This window comes from Lithobates pipiens, unplaced genomic scaffold, assembly GCF_037356315.1.
Source record: "Lithobates pipiens isolate NorthernLeopardFrog02 unplaced genomic scaffold, aLitPip1_a1.2 Scaffold_3, whole genome shotgun sequence".
Classification (NCBI taxonomy): Eukaryota; Metazoa; Chordata; class Amphibia; order Anura; family Ranidae; genus Lithobates; species Lithobates pipiens.
Window position 1 is genome coordinate 203,599,635 of NW_027507790.1, and position 21,176 is coordinate 203,620,810.

Here is a 21,176-nt window from a genome sequence, read left to right on the forward strand (position 1 = left end):
GTCTGTTTCAGCAGACCTTCCAAAGAACGGGGTCTGCCTGGTTTTGGCCAGATGGACCAAGTTTTAAGTGTCCTTGTCCTTGTCTGGAGCCTAACGCCCTGGAGGATTCAGGGGGCTTGTGTACCCCTTGCACTTTTTTGTGTCTCACTCTTTATGTGTGCACATTTTTTTGCCACCGGGTGAAGTTTTTGAGTGTGTTTTGCACGCCACGGGCTTTCAAAAAAAAAATTAAAAAATTTTGGTAAGCTGCAATATAATACACTTTTGGTTTACGATTTAATACTTCTTTAACTATCCATGGCAACTATCCACTATAACAGCATGTCACAAGGAGCAGTACAAATATGCAAAAAAAAATTTCAGCACACCAACACAGTGTGGTGGTGTGAATTGATACGATGGCGCATGAGGCACATTGCCTTCTCCATGCATTGAGCCCACATTGGGCAACAAAGCCCAACGGGCTATATACACTCAAGCTGGCTATATACACTGGGTAATTTTTAATAAATTTCAACCATTTTCTATCCCCCAATCTGCACGTAGTTGCAAGTAATCACTGGAAACTAAGCAGTATACCATGCAGAAGTTCAACTGACCAACAGAATTCAGTTGATTTGAAAAGTCAAATCTATGCAATAAACTGAGTTTCAATATAGTTTATTGGAGGATTAAATATAAAATGTAATGCATTTTTTTAAAACAATCAGCGATTTCTGTTGGATTAGATTGGGCAAAGTTCAAATACATACCTCCCAAGAGATGGGAATGAGGGACACCTATTAGCAAAAGTATGTAGGTATAAGACACCTTTCACACTGGGGCGGTGCGGGCGTCGGCGGTAAAGCGGCGCTATTTTTAGCGCCGCTTTACCGTTGTTCTAGCGGGGGTGGTTTTAACCCCCACTAGCGGCCAAAAGAGGGTTAAAACTGCCAGCAAAGTGCCGCTGCAGAAGCGCTTTGCCGGCGGTATAGCCACGCTGCCCCATTGATTTCAATGGGTAGGAGCGGTGAATACACCGCTCCGAAGATGCGGCTAGCATGAGTTTTTTCACCATCCTGCCAGCACACCGCTCCAGTGTGAAAGCCCTATGGCTTTCACACTGGAGTGAAAGGGGCCGTTTTTTTTTTTTTTTTTTTTTATTTTTTTTCAGGTGCTACACAGGTGCTATTTTTAGCGCTGTAGCGCCTGAAAACCACCTCGGTGTGAAAGGGGCACACCCCTTGCCATGTCACCTTAACTACCTCAATACAGGGCAGTCTATGCCCGGAAGTTGGTGCAAATGCCTGTCTTAGATAGGTATCTGCACCCCCCTCCCCCCTGAAAGGTGTCAAATATGACACCGGAGGGGGGGAGGGTTCCAATGAGCGGAAGTTCCACTTGAGGGTGGAACTCCGCTTTAAGTACTTTTTCAACCACTACTATTCCTTTATACTGGCTTTTGAAACTTACAAATGTAGAAATTTAGAAATATTGGATAAAAGGTTTAGCACTGGGAAAATCTTTTTGAAAGATAAAAAGTGCATTTTATATACAATTATATAGTTTAAGGTAGACCAAAATGAGGGACCAATGAGGAGGATAGGGAGACTTTGTTCCAAATCGGGAACAGTCCCTTGAAATCAGGGACATTTGAGAGCTATACTAGCAACTAATCAGTGAGCCATAATGTGTGCTGTAATCTCTAGAAACCAGTCAGTAAGCAGTAATGATATGCTGTAGCCACTGGCAACCAATCACAGTTGCTGCCTGATCTGATACAGTAAACTGATGCTAAGTCTAGCTGCTATTTATTGCCTGTCTCAGAGCAGGTGGAGAGTGAAATTACACGGGGGGGGGGGAGGGTGGGCAGCCAAGCCAATAAAAATTTTGCCCAGGGACCAATCAATATTAAAGACGGCACTGGTTTTCATTACATACTTAATATTATATCCAGTAACATCATCACTAGGTCTCTATGCATTCCAATGCAGTGCAGTCAGTTCATGGCTGGTGGCAGAGTGCTGTACATAGTCTCTTGTAAATAGGAAGCTAACACTAATGTGATGCTGAACCTATATGATTGAAAATAACTAAAAATATACTTTTATAGCTACCAAATAAAATTCAGTCAGTTGTATGATGCCTAACATGCTGTGCCAAGACAAGGTAGAGCCCAGGGCATGCTTTACCTCCTAAGCATACATTTCCCCAGTACGAATCCGTCCCCTGCTTAAACCTTTCCTGCCAGCAGAAATCTTTGCTCCCCATCCCCCAAATACCCTCACCACAAATGCCACCCCCCTCCCAAAAAAACTCCCCCTAGCACAAATCCTCTACCCCTCAAATTGCCCCTCTGAGTACACATCCTGTCCACCCTTCCCTCCCAGCACAAATTTCCACTCGTAGTACCCCTCAATCATCCCTACCAGAGAAAATCCTCCCCCCAAAAAAATGTCCCCTCCTAGCACAATTCCCCTCCCCTCTACCATATCACCCTTCTAGCGCAACCCCCCCCCCCCCCCCCCAAACCCCCTCTCATAGCACATATCTACTTGCCCTATCTCCCCTTCCAACACAAATCCCTCCACTCCTAACAATTCTTACTGCCTGTGGTCCCCCAAATTTCCCCTCTCTACAACCGCCAAAAATTTCACTATCCGCAATTACCATAGACACCGCAAAAAACATCATTAATAAACTGTGTCACAGTACCTCACCTATTGACATCATCCCAACAAAACTTCCTAAAGAATGCTCCGACATTGTGGCTCCAACCATAACCCACCTCATAAACCAATCATTCCACGAAGGGATTGTTCCCAGCATCGTCAAACCTCTACTCAAGAAACCAAACCTGGACCCTCAGGATCCAAACAACCGTAGGCCAATTACAAGCCTCGACACCATTTCTAAGATCATGGAGAAAGCTCTAGTACATCAGCTACAACTCCACCTGGATACTCACTCACAAATTCCTGGACCCGCTGCAATCAGGCTTCTGCCCAGGTCATGGAACAGAAACAGCACTCCTTAAGATTTGGGACGACGCCCTCGAAGCAGCAGATGACGGAGAGCCGTGTCTCCTCGTACTGTTAGACCTAAGTGCAGCATTTGATACAGTAGATCACAATACTCTACTCGTCCGCCTCACAGAAGTAGCCGGAGTCCAAGACATAGATCTCCAATGGTTCGCGTCCTTCCTAGGAAATCGGTCACCGACAGTGAAACTAGGAAAATTCCTCTCCGAAACTCGGGCAGTCACCTGCGGAGTCCCTCAAGGCTCTCCTTTGTCACCCGTTCTCTTCAACATTTACATTCGCCCACTCCTTCAAATCATCAGATGCTCAGATCTCTGCTTCCACTCTTACGCTGACGACACGCAACTTTATTTCCGGATCAATGGAAAAAAGATCACCAACAACAACTTGAAAACTGCCTCAAATCAATAGAGGACTGGATGACCACTAACTCCCTCCAGCTGAACAAATCAAAGACAGAGCTTCTTATCGTACACCCAAATCACAAGCCTGCAACCAAAACCTCCTGGTCTCCACCAACCGTCTTTGGGCAGACTATCTCCCCAAAGCCCAAAGTCAAGAGTCTCTGGGTTATTTTAGACACACAAATGTCAATGGATGCGCAAATAGTTGCAGTAGTCAGTGGATCTCACCATCTGCTGCGCATGCTTCGCACACTCATCCCTTTTATCCCAAAGAATGACAAAGCAGTGGTAGTTGGAACAATCATTAATTCAAGACTGGACTACGCAAACTCGCTTTACATAGGATTACCACAATATCAATTTGCGCAATTACAACTGATCCAAAACACGGTGACAAGGCTGATAACAGGAAAAAAAAACCTGGGAATCCATCTCTCCTTCGCTGAGGAGCTTACATTGGCTAACTGTAAAAAATCGGATCACGTTCAAGACCCTTTGCCTCAACCACAAATGCGTGCATAGAGAAGCTCCGCAATACCTAATGGAGAAAATAAATCATTACACACAAAACCGCAGTCTTCGTCAAATTGACCAAAGCCAAATACTACGCCTTAGGCAATAAAGCTGGTGCTCTACTAGCCAGACAGGTCAAAGCCCAACGCCTTAAAAATAAGATAAGTTCCCTCAGGCACCCTACCTCCGACACACTCTTGACAAATCCTCAGGATATAGCTAATGCCTTTAGCGACTATTACTCTGCGCTGTCTAACGATTCAGATACCGCCCAACCAAATGACCAAATTATCCAAAATTTTCTATCCTCACTGGATCTTCCGACTATAAAAAGCCACCAACTAGAGGAGCTCTCTCGTCCATTCTCCTTAGATGAAACCCTAAAGGCCATTAACTCTCTTCCACTTCACAAATCTCCGGGTGAAGATGGATACACTAATGAATTCTATAAATCATTTGCCTCCATTATTGCTCCCCATCTTACGGACCTCTTCAACTTTGCTGCCACCTCTGGTTCTTTACCGGTAGATATGCTGCGTTCCACCATCACCACTATCCCCAAACCGGAAAAAGACCACACCTCCACTAAAAATTACAGACCTATCTCTCTCCTCAACACCGATATAAAATTATTTGCTAAAATTATTGCTTCCAGACTTGTAGACTACCTTCCCGACCTTGTGCACCCCGATCAAGTTGGCTTTATGCCAGACAGACAAGCCCCGGACGCCACTAGAAGGGTCCTTAACCTGATTCACCAGGCCACCCAAGCTCGAACGCCTTCTCTGCTGTTGTCGCTAGACGCAGAGAAGGCGTTCGACAGGGTGCATTGGGGTTTCCTCAGAGAAGTACTATCCAAATTTGGCATCACAGGATGGTTCCAAGCGGCCATACTCTCATTGTACTCAAATCCTTCAGCCAGAGTATTGACTAATGGTACTCTTTCTAATCCCTTTAAGATTTCTAATGGTACTCGCCAAGGATGCCCGCTCTCCCCTCTCATTTTTGCCCTGATAATGGAACCCCTTGCGGCAAAGATTAGAGAGGACAAGAGCATTTCAGGAATTATACATAACGACACTGAGCATAAAATCAGTCTCTTTGCTGATGATGTCATTTTAATGGTCACGAACCCAAACATCTCCATACCTGCAATTCAAGACATCATTAGCCAATTTAGTGCGGCCTCCTTTTACAAAATTAATTCTTCAAAATCCTTAATCCTTCCACTTAATCTCTCACATAGACAACAATCTCTTTTAGAGAGTACTCTCCCCTACTCTTGGACTAAAAGCTCCCTCCCATATCTCGGAATAAATTTAGCCCCTACCCTGTCCCAACTTTACGACCTCAATTATCGGGCCTTCCAAAAACGGCTACCCCAACTGCTGAATCAGTTGCGCACAACGGGTCTTTCCAAACTAGGTCGTATAGCATCTTTTAAAATGCTAATTCTCCCTAAGCTACTTTATCTTTTTAGGACTGTAATATCACCAATACCCCACTCCTTTTTCACCTCCATTCAAAAACAAATCTCCAGATTTGTATGGGACAATAAACCACCTAGATGTGCCCAATATATCCTAACCAGACATCACAGAAAAGGAGGGACCAGCCTTCCCAATATTCAGAACTATTATTACGCCTCCATTCTAGACCAACTATACTATTGGTGGCATCCAAACCCTAATAAGGCCTGGTCTGTTTTAGAATCCTTGTCATTCCACCCTAATACCCTACAAGAATCTCTGATCGCTACTTCGGCAGGCTTCCCTATCCCTTCAACTCATAAATCCCCGGCCATAATGGCCTCTTTAATAGTCTGGAAGAAAGTCACCCAGAGGAAAATCTTAGATCAACAGTGTCACCTACTACAAATTCCATTTAGATCGATACTGTCACACTTACCTGACATAAACTTAAGCAATTGGTTGAAACGTAAAATATCAACTTTATCAGATCTATACCACACTAATCACAACTTGAACACCTTCACTACTCTCCAAAATGAATTTGGCCTTCCCGACACTGAAACCTTCACATATATTAGGATCGCACACCTTCTTCGCCATGCCAACCTCTCTACAGTACTGACTAGACATGTGCAAAAGGAAAAAATTCGTTTAGTTTCGTTTCGTTTTAATTCGTTAATTCATTAATTTCGTTTAGTTATATTCGTTAACTTCCTTAAATTTGTTTTCGGATTTCGTTTAGTTTTCTACCGAATTCGAAAAATCGGCCACATTCGAAAATATTTCAACCAAATTCGAAAATATTTCTACCGGATTCGAAATGATTTCAACATGATTCGACATTATTTCAACCACATTCGAAAATATTTTGTGATCCAACTTTAGGGCCATGTATCTCGGGGTCACTTGGTGCTAGAAACTCCAAATTTGGATATTTTGTAGTGCTAGTACTATTGTGTTTGCATACCAAATTTTGGGTTTCTAGCTATAAGTGACCTCGAGATATGTGGCCCCAAAATCGGGTCGCAAAATGTTATTAGTTATTAGAGCAGAGAATGACATTTTGCGACCCGATTTTGGGGCCACATATCTCGGGGTCACTTATAGCTAGAAACCCCAAATTTGGTATGCGAACACAATAATACTAGCACTACAACATATACAAATTTGAAGTGTCTAGCACCAAGTGACCCCGAGATACATGGCCCTAAAGTCGGGTCACAAAATATTTTCGAATGTGGTTGAAATAATGTCGAATGCAGTTGAAATAATTTCGAATGCAGTTGAAATAATTTCGAATCATGTCGAATTAATTTGAATTCATTCGTTATATTTCTTTCGTATTCGTTGTAATTTGTTTTTTTTTTTATTCGGACATTCGGATGCATCCGAATGTCCGAAAGATGCAAAATTCGGCCGAATTTCGATTTGTTACGAAACGAATTGCACAAGCCTAGTACTGACTTTCCCTGAGAAATTCCACGACTTTTACACCAGCTCGACATATCCGAAACGCGGTATTTCATTGATGTACTCTATTCTGAATGATAATCGGCCTTACTCGCAAATACCATCTCTATCCAGATGGATGGACGAACTAAATTCTCAGGTCACACCTGACATGTGGACACGTGCCTTTAGATTCACCTACACAGCCTCCCGCTGCTCTAATCATTGGGAATCTTATCAAAAAACTCTCCATAGATGGTATCTCACACCTTATCGTCTCTCTAAATTTTTCCCAGACCATCCCTCTACTTGTTGGAGATCATGTGGAAGTACCGGTACCATAGCGCACACCCTATGGTTCTGCAAATCTTTGAGCTCCTTCTGGAAACAAATTTTTGCCTTGATATCCAACTTGTCACAAATCCCTACACCCCCCGACCCTTCATTGGCTCTTCTACACTTAGGTATTGACAAATTTCCTAAGAGTACACGAGTAGTGGTCATCCATCTACTTCTTGCAGCGAAACTGAACATAACTAAACTTTGGAAAGCCTCTTCTTCTCCTTCTCTCATACACACAATTGCAGACTTTAACTTTCAATGTGAGATGGAAAGGATAGTAACTCGAAAACAATTAAGTATGAAAAAGTTTTTTTCTGACTGGCGTATTTGGCTTTCGCACCCGAAATGTACGGTAACTACCTAATCTTAGTTCCTACTTGATATTCCTTATCAATATTATTGTCCGACTGCTGTACTTTCCTCTGTAACCATTCCCCCCTGATGTTTCCATTATATTCCTAACTGGCACTCTCCTATCTATACTCTTCCCCTCTTCCCCACGACAAGAGATTACATATCTACTCTCTTGTTCTAGCATTTGTACCCAATACTATTTTACCTAGTTTGCACAATTGACTAGCCACGTGTTACGTTACTCTGTTATATATGATCTGTATCTGTTTTCTCTAGTCGGAACATCTGATAAGCTGTTATAATTGTTATCTTGTTTCAAACACTGAAAATCAATAAAGAAATATTGAAATAAAAACCGCAGTCTTCGATCAGCCAACAAAAACCTCCTCGTGCCCAAAGCCCGATATAAATCCAAGGGGGATCGGAGATTCGCTGTCCAAGGGCCTCGGCTATGGATTGCTCTACCAATCAACATCCGCCTGGAAGAAAATCACCTGGCTTTTAGGAAAAAACTCAAGACCTTCTTTTAGCAGATGATCAAAGCTCGCCACAGCGCCTAGAGGCGATTCAGTTCGCATTGTGCGCTATACAAATATTTCATTCATTCATTCATTCATACACAAATCTCCTCCCCTACAGCACCCCCTCCCATCTCACATACTGTAGATACCACAATGCCAGGGCAGCTGCTCCTCCTGTCCACCCCTTGTCCTGGCCCTGCTAATGTGTAGTGTAGAACAAAGTTTCCTTGAACCATCACATCCTGCATGACACTGCTTTACCCCCCTAATACCTGAGCCCACTCTCAATGCAGCAATGTCTAGGAGTGCCTTGTCTCTCTGAGGATGCGCACCCCTTGATTGCTATTGACAGCAGCAGGAGCCATTGGCCTGTCACTTTGTGTTGGTCTATCACATAAAATACATTTACGTTTTTGGTTATAACATTACAAAATGTGGATAATTTCAAGGGGTATAAATACATTTTCAAAGCACTGCATGAAGAATAACAGCTCTGAATGCACAACACATTAAACCGTGAAGCAGATGGGCTACAGCAGCAACAGACCCCACCAGGTGCCACCAGATTGGAAAAACACTGCCCGGTGATGAGTCTTGATTTCAGCTGCGACATTCAGATGGTAGGGTCAGAATTTGGTGTAAACATTATTATTATTATTTTTATTATTCATGATCTATATAGCGCCAACAGTTTGTGCAGCGCTTTACAACATGAGGGCAGACAGTACACTTGCAATACAAATTAATACATGAGGGACTAGAGGGCCCTGCTCGTTAACATAAAAACATGGATCCATCCTGTTCAGGCTGGGGGTGTGGGGGATATTTTCTTGGCACACTTTGGGTCCCTTGGTACCAATTGAGCATTGTTTAAACCAGTGGTTCTCAACCTCAGTTCTAAAGTACCCCCAACAGGCCATGTTTTGGGAATTTCTCTTTGATAAAATAGCTGTCCAAAATACCAAGCCATTGATTCAGATTTAAAGCACCTGTGCAAGATAAAGGAAAACCTGCAAACATGGTCTGTTGGGGGTACTTGGGGACTGAGGTGCCCAGTAAAAGGCCCACCAAAATCCTCAGCACCAAGCACATGATGCTCTTAATCTGGCCCTGGCATCACATACTAGCACATTATGAGAAGCTTACCTTAGTACGAAGCCCTCTAGCGCTGTGACTGCTGAGGGAGCTGACCTCTTCCCCGGTCTTCCTTACAGGTTTGCAGCCTCCAGCTACATGAGTGGCCGGGGCGCGATGACGTCACTCTCACGCATGTGCTCAGGAGCTGCCATTTACAGCCCGGACTCTGAAGGTTCGGCACTGTAAGCTGGACCCTCAGAGCACCGATATCATCTGCTGCATGCACTCTGAATATCTTCTAAACTGTGCAAGTTTAGGAGATATTCACTGTACCTACAGGTAAGCCGAATTATAGGTTGTAGTGTTATAATAGAGTTTACTACCAACTGAAGTTCTATTTTGTCATACGAGAGTTTTCTTAAAGCGGTTCTGCACACACTTTTTGTAGTTGATCTCACTGCCTTCCAAATCTACCAAAGAGTGCTAAATGGACGGTTTTTTTTTTTTTTTTGTTTTTTTTTTTTTGGAATCGTACCTTTCAATCATTGCCCCAGTATATGCACTCATTCCTCTGTCTCTGCGGCTGTGGGCGGGGATTTTTCTGGTATCTGCATCATTTCCTGTGATTTCCGCACTGTCTCCTGGGAACTGGTGCCATTCGTCCCAGAAGTCAGTGCTGACAGCCAACGTGAAATCTTGCATGATTTCACGGACGTTATGGCAACATAGATGTTTACGCCACTCGGCGCTGTTGCCAGTGAGCATGCGCGGGAACCAGCAAGGCATGCTGGTAGTTGACACGAAATGGAACAAGGAAGTGAAGCCCACAAGCAAAATGAAAACTCAGTTGCAAGCTTTTTAAAAGTGTCAATTTTAACTAAAAATGGACCTGGATACCGGAAATAAATCTACAAAGTGAGTTTAATGTTAGAGTGGTAATAATTGTAACATGTAAAAAAAAAAAGTGTGTGCAGAACCGCTTTAAGTTAAAGGGATTGTAAGAAAAAACATTTTTTTTTTTTTTTTTTTTTTAAATAACAAAAATGTTATACTTACCTCCACTGTGCAGCTCGTTTTGCACAGAGTGGCCCCGAACCTGCTCTTCTGGGGTCCCTCGGCGGCTGTCTCAGCTTCCTCCCTCAGATGCTTCTCACGTTCATGCGAGCTCCCTCACATGGTGAGAAGCATCTGCGGGCACGCTCCCGTGATACAGCCGGCAGCTATAGCCGCTCACTGTATCACACGGCCCCGCCCCCGGCGCTCCGCGTCAGTGGATGTGATTGACAGCAGCATGAGCCAATGGCTGCCAATCAGCGGCCAGGCTGAATGGTGGAAAGGATGTCGGGGGACGAGCGCGGGACTTTAGAGGGGTCAGGTAAGTAAAACGGGGGGCTGGCGGGGGCCGGCACTGTCAGATGTTTTTTCACCTTAATGCATAGAATGCATTAAGGTGAAAAAACATTTACCTTTACAACCCCTTTAAGTAACCTCTTCATTTTTGATATGAGTCTAAAACGCAAAAAACAAACAAACGGACGATTATTAATCCGATATTCTCCTTGTGTGTATGAGGTTGCAAGTACTCATAAATCAATTCTGTCTGCTGCACACTGTGAATTTTTATTGCATTTCAGAGCTGTTATCTTACATAAACTTTGTAGAGCAAGGAGTACATCTGCCATTAAACAATAAGAAAATTAAATGGATGGCAGATTTTAGAGCCACCATAAATTCCTGAAATTTAGAACAGAAAAACAAAGATATAAATAACAAGGAACACATATAAATTCCTGTATATAAATATTGGAAACTAACAGCATTACAATATTGTACAGGAAATAATTTGCCTCAGTAGTTATGTAGCTGGGTGATATTTATTTTTTGTTTTATAGCGCTGACATGTTTTTGCAGTACTTTACAGAGAACATAGAGAACATTGAACTAACAGTCTCTGTTGCCAAAGGAACTTACAATCTAATGGCACTTAAATATTTCTGGAATCCAGGTGTCAGGGCTCTGCTCGCGCTGTGCAGGCGAATCTGCGTGCGCGCATGCTGTTAGGCAATCTGGGCATCAGCGTGTGTGTGTGTGTGTGTGCGCCAGTGTGCACCTCAGGCGCACGCGCGACAGCCGGGGAGGAACTGGAACGAAGCCATAATCGGCTTTGTTCCAGTCTCCTCATAGTAAACACGGAAGCGACGTCATAACGTCACTTCCCGTTTACTCGGCTGCCAATGGCGCCGGTTTTAAAAATATATACGGTATTCAGAATCGCAGTTTTCAGCGATCTGAATACATTGAAGTGTAAAGGAGGGGTGGGGGGGTCTTTTAGACCCCCGATCCCTTCATAAAGAGTACCTGTCACCACCTATTACTGTCACAAGGGATGTTTACATTCCTTGTGACAGCAATAAAAGTGATCAAATAATGTTATTTTTTTTTTAAAAACAATTTAGTCATTTTAAAATAAATAAAAAAATTTTTTTTAAAGCGCCCGCCGTCCCCGCAAGCTCGCGAAGCAAAGAAAACGCATACGGAAGTTGCGCCGCATATGTAAACTGTGTTCAAATCACACATGTGAGGTATCGCCGCGATCGTCAGAGCGAGAGCAATAATTCTAGCACTAGACCTCCTCTGTAACGCTAACCTGGTAACCGTAAAAAAAAAATGTAAAGTGTCGCCTATTGAGATTTTTAGGTACCGTACTTTGTCGTCAATCCACGAGTGCACGCAATTATAAAGTGTGACATGTTTGGTATCTATTTACTCGGCGTAACATTATCTTTCACATTATGCAAAAAAATTGGGCTAATTTTACTGTTTTTTTTTTTTTAATTCATGAAAGTGTCCCTTTTCCCAAGTTGCGTTTAAAACACTGCTGCGCAAATACCGTGTGACATAAAATATTGCAACAATCTCCGTTTTATTCTCTAGAGTCTCTGCTAAAAAAAAAAATATAAAGGTATATAATGTTTGGGGGTTCCAAGTAATTTTCTAGCAAAAAATATGGATTTTAACTTGTAAACACCAAATGCCAAAAATAGGCTTAGTCATGAAAGGGTTAAACACTCTATCGGCTGGTGGGCCTAGTGAGAGGAGGTCTATCCGGTAGCTGTGAGAATCCAGTTGTGAAATGGTGATTCTCTGGATTTCTATAGTGAGAGACTTTCTATCTTTTGCAGTTCCAAGAGTACCTAAACCCTCTAGCCTTCATTCAGAGACTGTTTGTCTACCTTTTCAAATAAATATCCTAAAAAGTGGATCCAGTGTCAGTTTCTAGAATTCTTTGGGCCATCTACCTCGGGAAACCCCTAGACGCACACGAGGTCAAGAAGGTAACGGTAAGCCCAATAAAACCAGCAGCTCTTTAGGGGGTTAGTGCTACATGAATATACATGAATGTGAAAATGTATGCAACTAGTGTTCTGGATAGGAGAATGACAGGAAAAGGGAGAGGGCAGTTTCTTGCCCCCCCCTTTTCCTCATGGGAGAGCGGCTGGATCAGCAGTTTCAAGTTCCCCCACAGAGCCTGTGGCCAGCGGGGAAACAGCTGTTAGTCACATGTTTTGAGAAGGGGTACAGGTGACCTCTCTTCATGACATGTGAAAAGCCTGGGAAGAACTGGTTTAAACCAGTTTTCTTGGGGTTATAAAAAGGGGGTTCCGCTGAGGGGGCTCATTCGCCTCAGAAGAAAAGCTGTGGTGTTCTCTCTGGGTTCTGCCCTGAACAAACAGTCTCTTCTGAGGCAGGAAGATGAGAGAGGAGGGAAGCCTGGATTCGCCAATGCCTAGACCTACCCGCCCGTCGTGTCAAGAGGCTCCGGTGGGAGCTACACCGCCTGTCAGCCATCCTGGTCCGGAGGAAAGAAGAGGAGAGTGGTCAGCGGTGGAAGCCCGGGAGCCGTCGCTGCGTCAGGAAGAAGCGGATCCCGAAGATGTGGAGGAGGAGCCAGCGCGTCAGCAAGGAAGCGCCGCCCCTGGTTCGGTCGGATGGGGCGGCGAAAAAGAAGCGCAACCCCCGCCGGAGCTATTCGCCTACCCTCCGCGCCCTGCTATTCAGAAAAGCTGGTCCTTCTCAGGACCGTACCAGAGGGCAGGTGGGCGGGGGAAGGCTTGGAGCGGGCAGGCAGAGCGGCCAGCTGAGCGGAAGAGCATCCACGTCTGAAGCGGTGGTTGGGGCCAGAAGTGGTACGGAAGGTGGAGCAACCTCTCTGAGAGAGTGGGCTCCCCCTCCACAGCGTCAGGTATCACCTAGGCAACCGACCATGCTGCCTTTCACTGAAGCAGGGCTTGATAGTGGGCCTGCTTTACATCAAGGGAGTGCAGGTATGTATGAACCTTCTGTTAATGAATTATTAAATGGTACTATTATCTAAAGTGTCTAAAGAATTAGCTATTCAGAAATCGTTTTGTCAGCCAGCTATAAGTAATGTTTTAGCCTCTGACGTTTCAGCTATGGAAGTTTGGTCGCCACCTAGTGGCGTCTCTGCTAATGGCACTCCAGCTTTGCCAATTCATTTAGAACAGAATATCAATGTGTATTATAGTAATGCTAAATCACAAAACTTGCTGGAAATTTGTTTAAAGGAGTCCATGCCCTGTGATATTTTTCCGTTGGGATTTCATTTGTGTCAGGTTGTTAAGGAAAAATTTGGCGGGGGGAATTTTTTTTTAGATATTCTTTCATTTTTCCTTCCGCTAACGATTTTATTATTAAAAAAATAAATAAATAAATAAATAAATAAATAAGAGGATGACGACAGACGTAGACCTGTATCAAAAATGTTTTATTTATTTTTTTTAATAACTGGTTACAGGCGTTTTTGTATTTTTGGGGGTGTTTTATGTGAAATATCACCTAAAAAAAAAAAGTACGGGTTTATTTCAACACTTAGACATTAAGTGGCATGGTTTAATTTTGATGAGGCATTTCGTCTGAAGTAAAAAAAAAAAAAAAAAAAACAGCAACAAATTTGTAATCTGGAGATTTTTTAAACAGCACACACACCAGTGATATTAGCAAACATGCTCCCATGGCTTCAGGTGTTTCCAGACAAGTTGAAGGCCCATCTTCTCATTGTAGGTTTTAGGGATGTTTTTTTATTGCCTATATTTCAAGGTCAGGGTTGTACCATAGTTAATAATTCAAATCAGTATCTGAATTTCTTCAAGTAGTTTTAGATGAGGTTAATTTTGAAATTTCAGAAGGAAGGGTGGCAACTTTTCTTTCCCTCCATTTTCAAATTCCCCTTTTCTTTCCCTCAGTTTTCAAATTTCAGGATTTCTACTTTAGGTGTAGTTCCAAAAAAAAAAAAAGGAATATAATTATTTTAGATTAATTCATCACTTATCTTTTCCCAAAGGCAATTCCCTTAATGACCAAATTGATGAGAGTATGTCATCCGTTTCATATGCTTCTTTTGGAGGTGTTCTAGTAAAGTAAAGAATGTTGGGGAAGGGAGCTATTTTAGCAAAGGCGGATGTCAAGTCAGCTTTTAGCTTACTTCCCATTAATCCTTTATCTTTTAATTCCCTTGGGTTTTTTTTTCTTTACTGATGATTTTTATTTTGATAAATGTTTACCTATGGGTTGTTCCTTGTCTTGCTTTTATTTTGAGCCTTTCTCTTCATTTTAGAGTGGGTAGTTTTTGCCATTTCCGGTTCACAATTTTTAATTCATTATCTAGATGATTTTGTTTTTAGGCCCTCCCGATTCTTTCCTTTGTATTAATTTATTACAGAAAATTTTTGAGGTTTGCGACCATTTTGGTATCCCATTGGCTCAGTAGAGGACTATTTGGCCTTCAACTTGTCTGGAATTTCTAGATATCATTATTCATACTGGTTAATGGAGTTTAGGTTATCAGAAGAAAAAATTGAGAAAATAGCCTCTTTTATTGTTCAAGTTAATAATAAAAAAAAAAAAAAAAAAAAACAGTGATGTGAAGGAGTATTTGCTGGTTTGGTTGCAATTTCTTTCACATTTAACAATGGTAGGGCCTTATGGCAGGGGGATTTCATTCTAGATTCAGATTTCCTTCTCTTCACTGATGAAGCAGGGTCACATGGCTTTTTGCCGCAATCTGGCAGAACTATTGGTGCGCTGAACGTTGGCATGTTTTTTGATTAGTAAAGTGTTACATTAAAAACATAGTCTTATTGGAATTATTTCCTATCATTGTTGCATTTGAGCTTTGTTCTTTCTTCCAAAATAAAATAATTTTGATACGTACAGATAATAAAGGAGTAATGTACGCTATTAATTGTCTAGCATCCAAGTCTCCGCCAGTCATTGTCCTTATAAGATACCTGATTTTTAAATGCTTACGTTTGAACATATTGGTTAAAGGCTTTACATGTACCAGGTAAGGACAATGATTTGGCAGATGAGTTGTCTCGTTCACAGGTGGAGCGTTTTTTTTTTTTCAAGCTACTTCTGGAGGCGGATCGTGTGGGACACTCCTGTCCAATCAATTTATGGGACCTGGTTTAAGGCCTATTTCTATTTATATTATCAATTCTGCCTGGTTTTTGTATATAAAAAATAATAATAATAATAATTTTGAATATGATAGGTGAACCGTTGGGTTCCTTGTCTGAGTTGTTGTTGCTGCCTGAACTGTGGTGGTTGGGCTAGCTTTAAGTTTATTTGTTGTTGCTGCCTGAGCCGTGGTGGCTGGGCTAGCTTTAAGTTTATTTGTTGTTGCTGCCTGAGCCGTGGTGGCTGGGCTAGCTTTAAGTTTGTTACTGTTTATTAAAGTTTCTTGGTTCTGCTTTGCTTCACGACAGCTACAATTTTTATTTTTATTTTCCTTATTTTGAACATTATCAATTCTTTGGCACCTTCTACTTGGGCAGGTTATCAATCTGCTTGGTTTATGTATCAAGAATTTTTAAACATATTAGGTGAACCATTGGGTTCCATGTCTGAATTGCTGTTATTGAAGTTTGTTGGTTCTTTGTTTGAGCAGAATTATTTCTTGGTCGTACATACATAAAACCCTGTCGGGAATTTATTTTTTCTTGAAATTAAATAACATGCCATCTTGCATGCAGTATTTTTCTATAAAACAAGCTTTAAAAGTTTACAAAAGGATTAATTTTAGGCCTGATTCAAGGAAGCCCATCACTCCTCTAGTACTGGGTGAGCTTTGCTCCGTGATGGATAAAAAAAAAAAAAAAAAAAAAATTCTCATTTTGAATCGGTTCTTTTTTGGGCGGTTTTTTCAGTTATGTTTTTTGCGGCGCTTAGGGTATCTGAGCTGGTTCAAATACACATGTCTGAAGTTGTTATTTTTGAAAGTTCATAAAAAAAATTTAATTAGCAGATCCAAAACGGATCAGGTAGGTAAAGGTAATTGGTTAACATTAGATATGTGTATGAGTACTAGCATTTGCCCGATGGCTCTAATAAGTCAATATTCATCAATTAGGCCTTTGGGGGTTTTCTAAGTTTTTCATTCATGAATCAGGGTTACCCCTTACTAAATACCAGTTCTTAAGTGTTTTCAGGAGATGTTTGAAGGCCTTAAATTTAGATCAGGAACATTTATCGATGCATTCTTTTCGGATTGGAGCAGCAACAGAGGCCACTAGATTGGGTTTTGATGTTAGATCTATTAAACAGTTTGATAGATGGAAGTCGGATAGGTATTTGCTTTATATTCATCCTAACGCAATACTATGATTTATTTCAGGTAACACTCGCATTGTATGGATGATTGGACACTCCTTCATCTATTGGGCGAATTTGAGAGCTCAGCAACGAGTTTATACTAGCAATTTAGGATTGGATGCTTCTAAATTTAAGATTTTTTGGTTAGGATTGGATGCTTCTAAATTTAAGATTTTTTGGTGTGGAAAGAGGGGAATGTTATGGTCAGACCTAATTTCTTTTATTTCACAGCTTCTTCTTCATTTTCCCTCTCTGGATATCTTAATTATTCATATAAGTGGTAATGATATTGGTTACCATAAAACTTTGGACCTTAATTTTCGGATTAGGGATGATCTACAGAAGATACAGTTATCATTTAGGATACAGTTGTCATTTCCCAATTCAGTAGTGTTTTTTTTTTTTTCAGAAATTGTGCAGAGGATAAGTTGGCTTTCTCATCCTTCTGTACGTCCTTTTGAAAAAATCAGGAAGAGAGTGAATAGGGCAGTATCCAAGTTGCTATCAAGATTGGGAATGCTATCCTTTAGGCACACTGAGCTGGAAGGGGGTATCCCTGGCCTTTTCAGGCAGGATGGCATCCATCTGTCTGATATTGGCTTGGATATTTTCAATGTAAATTTAAGTTACTGTGTTGAGATGGCCGCGGGTTGGGGTTCTGTGGGCAGTTGGCCTTAGGTCCTCCTGCCCTTCTGGGGATTTTGTGTTGCTGCCTGAGCCGTAGTGACTGGGCTAGCTTTAAGTTTATTGGATGAGTTTCGATGAGTTATGTACAACATTTTGAATAATAAACAACCGCGGCCATTATTATCCAAACACTTGTCTTCTTGTCTTATTTCAAAAGTTATGGAAAAAAAATTCCGGCCTGCTGTCCCATGTAATAGCTGCAGGACACAGTTTTGAGTTCAACTGCCTGATTTCCAACTGCTCAGCAGTAAATTGTCCCAGTATATTATTTTTGAAAATCCAGCGGTTAAAGTTGGTATATTTAAAGGTAAATATGTAAAAAAAAAAGTTAAGTTTCCTTATATATAATTTTTTCATGCCTCCAGTGAGTTCAGCGATGATCTGTGGTACATTACTTTCCAGAGGCAGGCACCTCACAAGTGATATGTCACCCCCACGTTTATATCAACCATTGAAAGCCCACTGGGATGATGTTTATTACACATGTTTGCAAAATGGTTGAGACTTGTTCCCATTCACTTGAATGAGTTGTGATTGGTGGCAGCAGGGTCGCTTATATGGCAGTACAGCCAGACCTCCTGTACTGGGCATGGGTTCCATCAGTTCAAAAGGGGGGCCTAGGCACCTGCTGAGCTGTACTTTCTTATTGCAGACACCGATGCTCTGCTGCCTCCCCCTGCTGCACCGCAGAGAGAGTGGTTCTAGCACATGCACCTCTTCCATCTGCTGTCTGGGCCCTCCTATGTGCCCCTTTCTTCCGCAGTGCTAACTGCATCCCCCCTCTCCTCTCCCGCCAGCAGCTGCTGCAGGCACACAGAGGGATGCTTCAGGATGGGGAGTGGGGGAAGGGGCCAGTACTTCAGGTAAACTGTACGGGGCCCTGTAATTTTTGACAGCTGCCCTAGGTGGCAGTACTGCCTGCTGAATGCAACATCTTTTGTTAATTTTGCTGAGCTGCAGGTGTGTGTAATAACATGGCTGCTGGTCATGTTAACATGCACCTCCTGCAGTCGGTTAACCACTTGGCCTCCGGTATATTTACCCCCCTTTCTGACCGGACTTTTTTTTTGCGATCCTGCACTGCATTACTTTAACTGACATTTGTGCGGTCGTGCAACGTTGTACCCAAATCCTATTTATGTCCTTTGTGGGGAAAAAAACAGAACAGTGCATGCAAGCGCCCTTTGCGGAGGAGCCAGGTCCGGCGCACAGCTGCCACCCTGTAGTAGTAAAAATGCTATAGGGCAGTCAGCAAGCGGTTAAACCATGACTCATAAACCTTTTTTCTCTGTCCCCTGCCCATGTAACCACTTCAGCCCTGCAAGGATTTGCCCCCTTAATGACCAGGCCATTTTTTGTGATACTGCACTGCGTAGCTTTAACTGACAATTACGCGGTCGTGCGACGGTGTACCCAAACAAAATTGACCTTTCCCCCCCCCCACAAACAGAGCTTTCTTTTGGTGGTATTTGATCACCTAGGAGGTTTTAATTGTTTTGCACTATAAACAAACAAAGAGCGACAATTTTGAAAAAAATACATATATTTTTTAGTTTTTGCTATAATAAATATCCCAACATATATACATATTTTTGTTAAATAAAATCACAATAGGCGTATATTGATTCGTTTGCGCAAGAGTTATATCGTCTAGGGGATAGTAATGGACGCAATCTGTGATTTTTAGCAGGACTGCAACAGATAAGACACTTTTGGGACCAGTGACATTTATACAGCGATCAGTGCTATAAATAGCCACTGATAACTATAAATGTTACTGGCAGGGAAGGGGTTAACACTAGGGGGTGATCAAGGGGTTAACTGTGTTCCTTGGGTGTGTTCTAACTGTAGGCGGGGTGGGCTTACTGGAACATGACAAAGATTACTGGAAACAGTAGATCCCTGTCATGTCACCTATCAGAATGGGGAATCGCCTTGTTTACAAAGGCAGTTCCCCCTGTAAAAGGAGATCGCGGGTCGGCGGCGCACATCGAGTCGGCCTGACTTGTGGCCTCGCTCCCCCACTATCACGGATACACGAGCCGCCGTACAGCTATGGTGACTCGTGCAGGAGAACCAACCTGCTGCCGTATAATGACGGCGGCTGGTCAGCAAGCAGGTAAACAAGGCCCAATGTTGGCCTGTATACACAAGGAATTGCTAAGCTGGTTGCACAAAAGGAAGGAAAAAGATCCTGCCAAGAAGGTCACATCAGGGGAACACCACGGTTGAATAAAAATATATTTAATGTAGAAAAAGCACCATAATTGATAAATAGAAAAAACTCAACAAATTCCAGTGAAGATATCCTCCAAAACTAAATAAATTAACCACTTGCCGCCCGCCATATAGCAAAATGATGGCGGCAAAGTGGTTTCAATAACCTCACCATGACGTCTTCAGGAAATGGAGCTGCTGGGCGCCCCCGGTGTCGTGGTGATCATTGTTGCGGGGTGTCAGTCTCACACCCCACAACACCGATCTAGGTAAAAAGTCTCTGACTGAGACTCTTTACCATGTGATTAGTCGTGTCCAGTCACGGCTGATCACAGTGTAAACAGGAAGAGCCGGTGGTCGGCTTTTACTCACTAGTGTCTGACAGAGCCAATCGGTTGCTCCTCTGACAAGGCAGATCAGTGCAGCCCCCCCGAGAATGCCCACACTGGACCATCAGGGATGCAACTAGGACCACCAGGGATATCACCACCAGGTGTGCCACCCTAGACCACCAGGGATGTCAATCAGTGCCCACAATGGGCATCCCTGATTGGCAGGCATTATTTGGCACTAGGCATCCAGTGACATACAGTACATCAGGTGCCGCCTATCAGTGCCCATCCATGCTGTATATCAGTGCCGCATATTCATGCCCATCAATGCCACCTCATTGGTTCCTATCAGTGTTGCCTTACGAGTGCCTGTCAGTGCACTCCCATCAGTGACCATGAGTGAAGGAGAAAAAACTTTATTTACAAAGTTTTGTAAATTAAACAAAAAAAAAACTTTTAAAAAAAATTTTTTTTGGTCTTCTTCTCTTTTTTTTTTTTTTATTTGTTTAGCAGAAAATAAAGATCCCAGAGGTGATCAAATACCACCAAAAGAAAGCTCTATTTGTGGGAACAAAATGATAAAAATTTTGTGTGGGTACAGTGTAGCATGACCGCGCAATTGTCATTGAAAGTGCGACAGAGCTGAAAGCTGAAAATTGGTCTGGGCAGGAAGGTGTACAAGTGCCCAGTATAGAAGTGGTTAGAAAGACAACATTGTCTATGGAAAGGTTGCTGCTGTGCACGCATCTATTCAACCCAGCAGTGACACTTTTATAAATGATCTTCAGCACTAAATGCAATTTTAGTTATACACTGTACAGTCCAAAGGGGATTCAATAAGACCACTAATAATGGTGTGTATATCCACTGGTGCGGATGCAGGTACTGAAATGTGGCTTCCATGTTAGAGAACTGCCCAGAGTTGATGTATATTGGGTAGTTGGTTCATACAGATACTTCTTACAGCCCTGGAGCTATGCTCTTTAAAGGCATTTTGGCTGTGACTACAGGCAATACCTGATGGATCAGGCTGGTAATCACCAGAGTCAAGCCATGGTATGATCACCCTGGTATTAGGAAGTTCCTTGAGGATAGTTCATCAAAGCGGAGGATG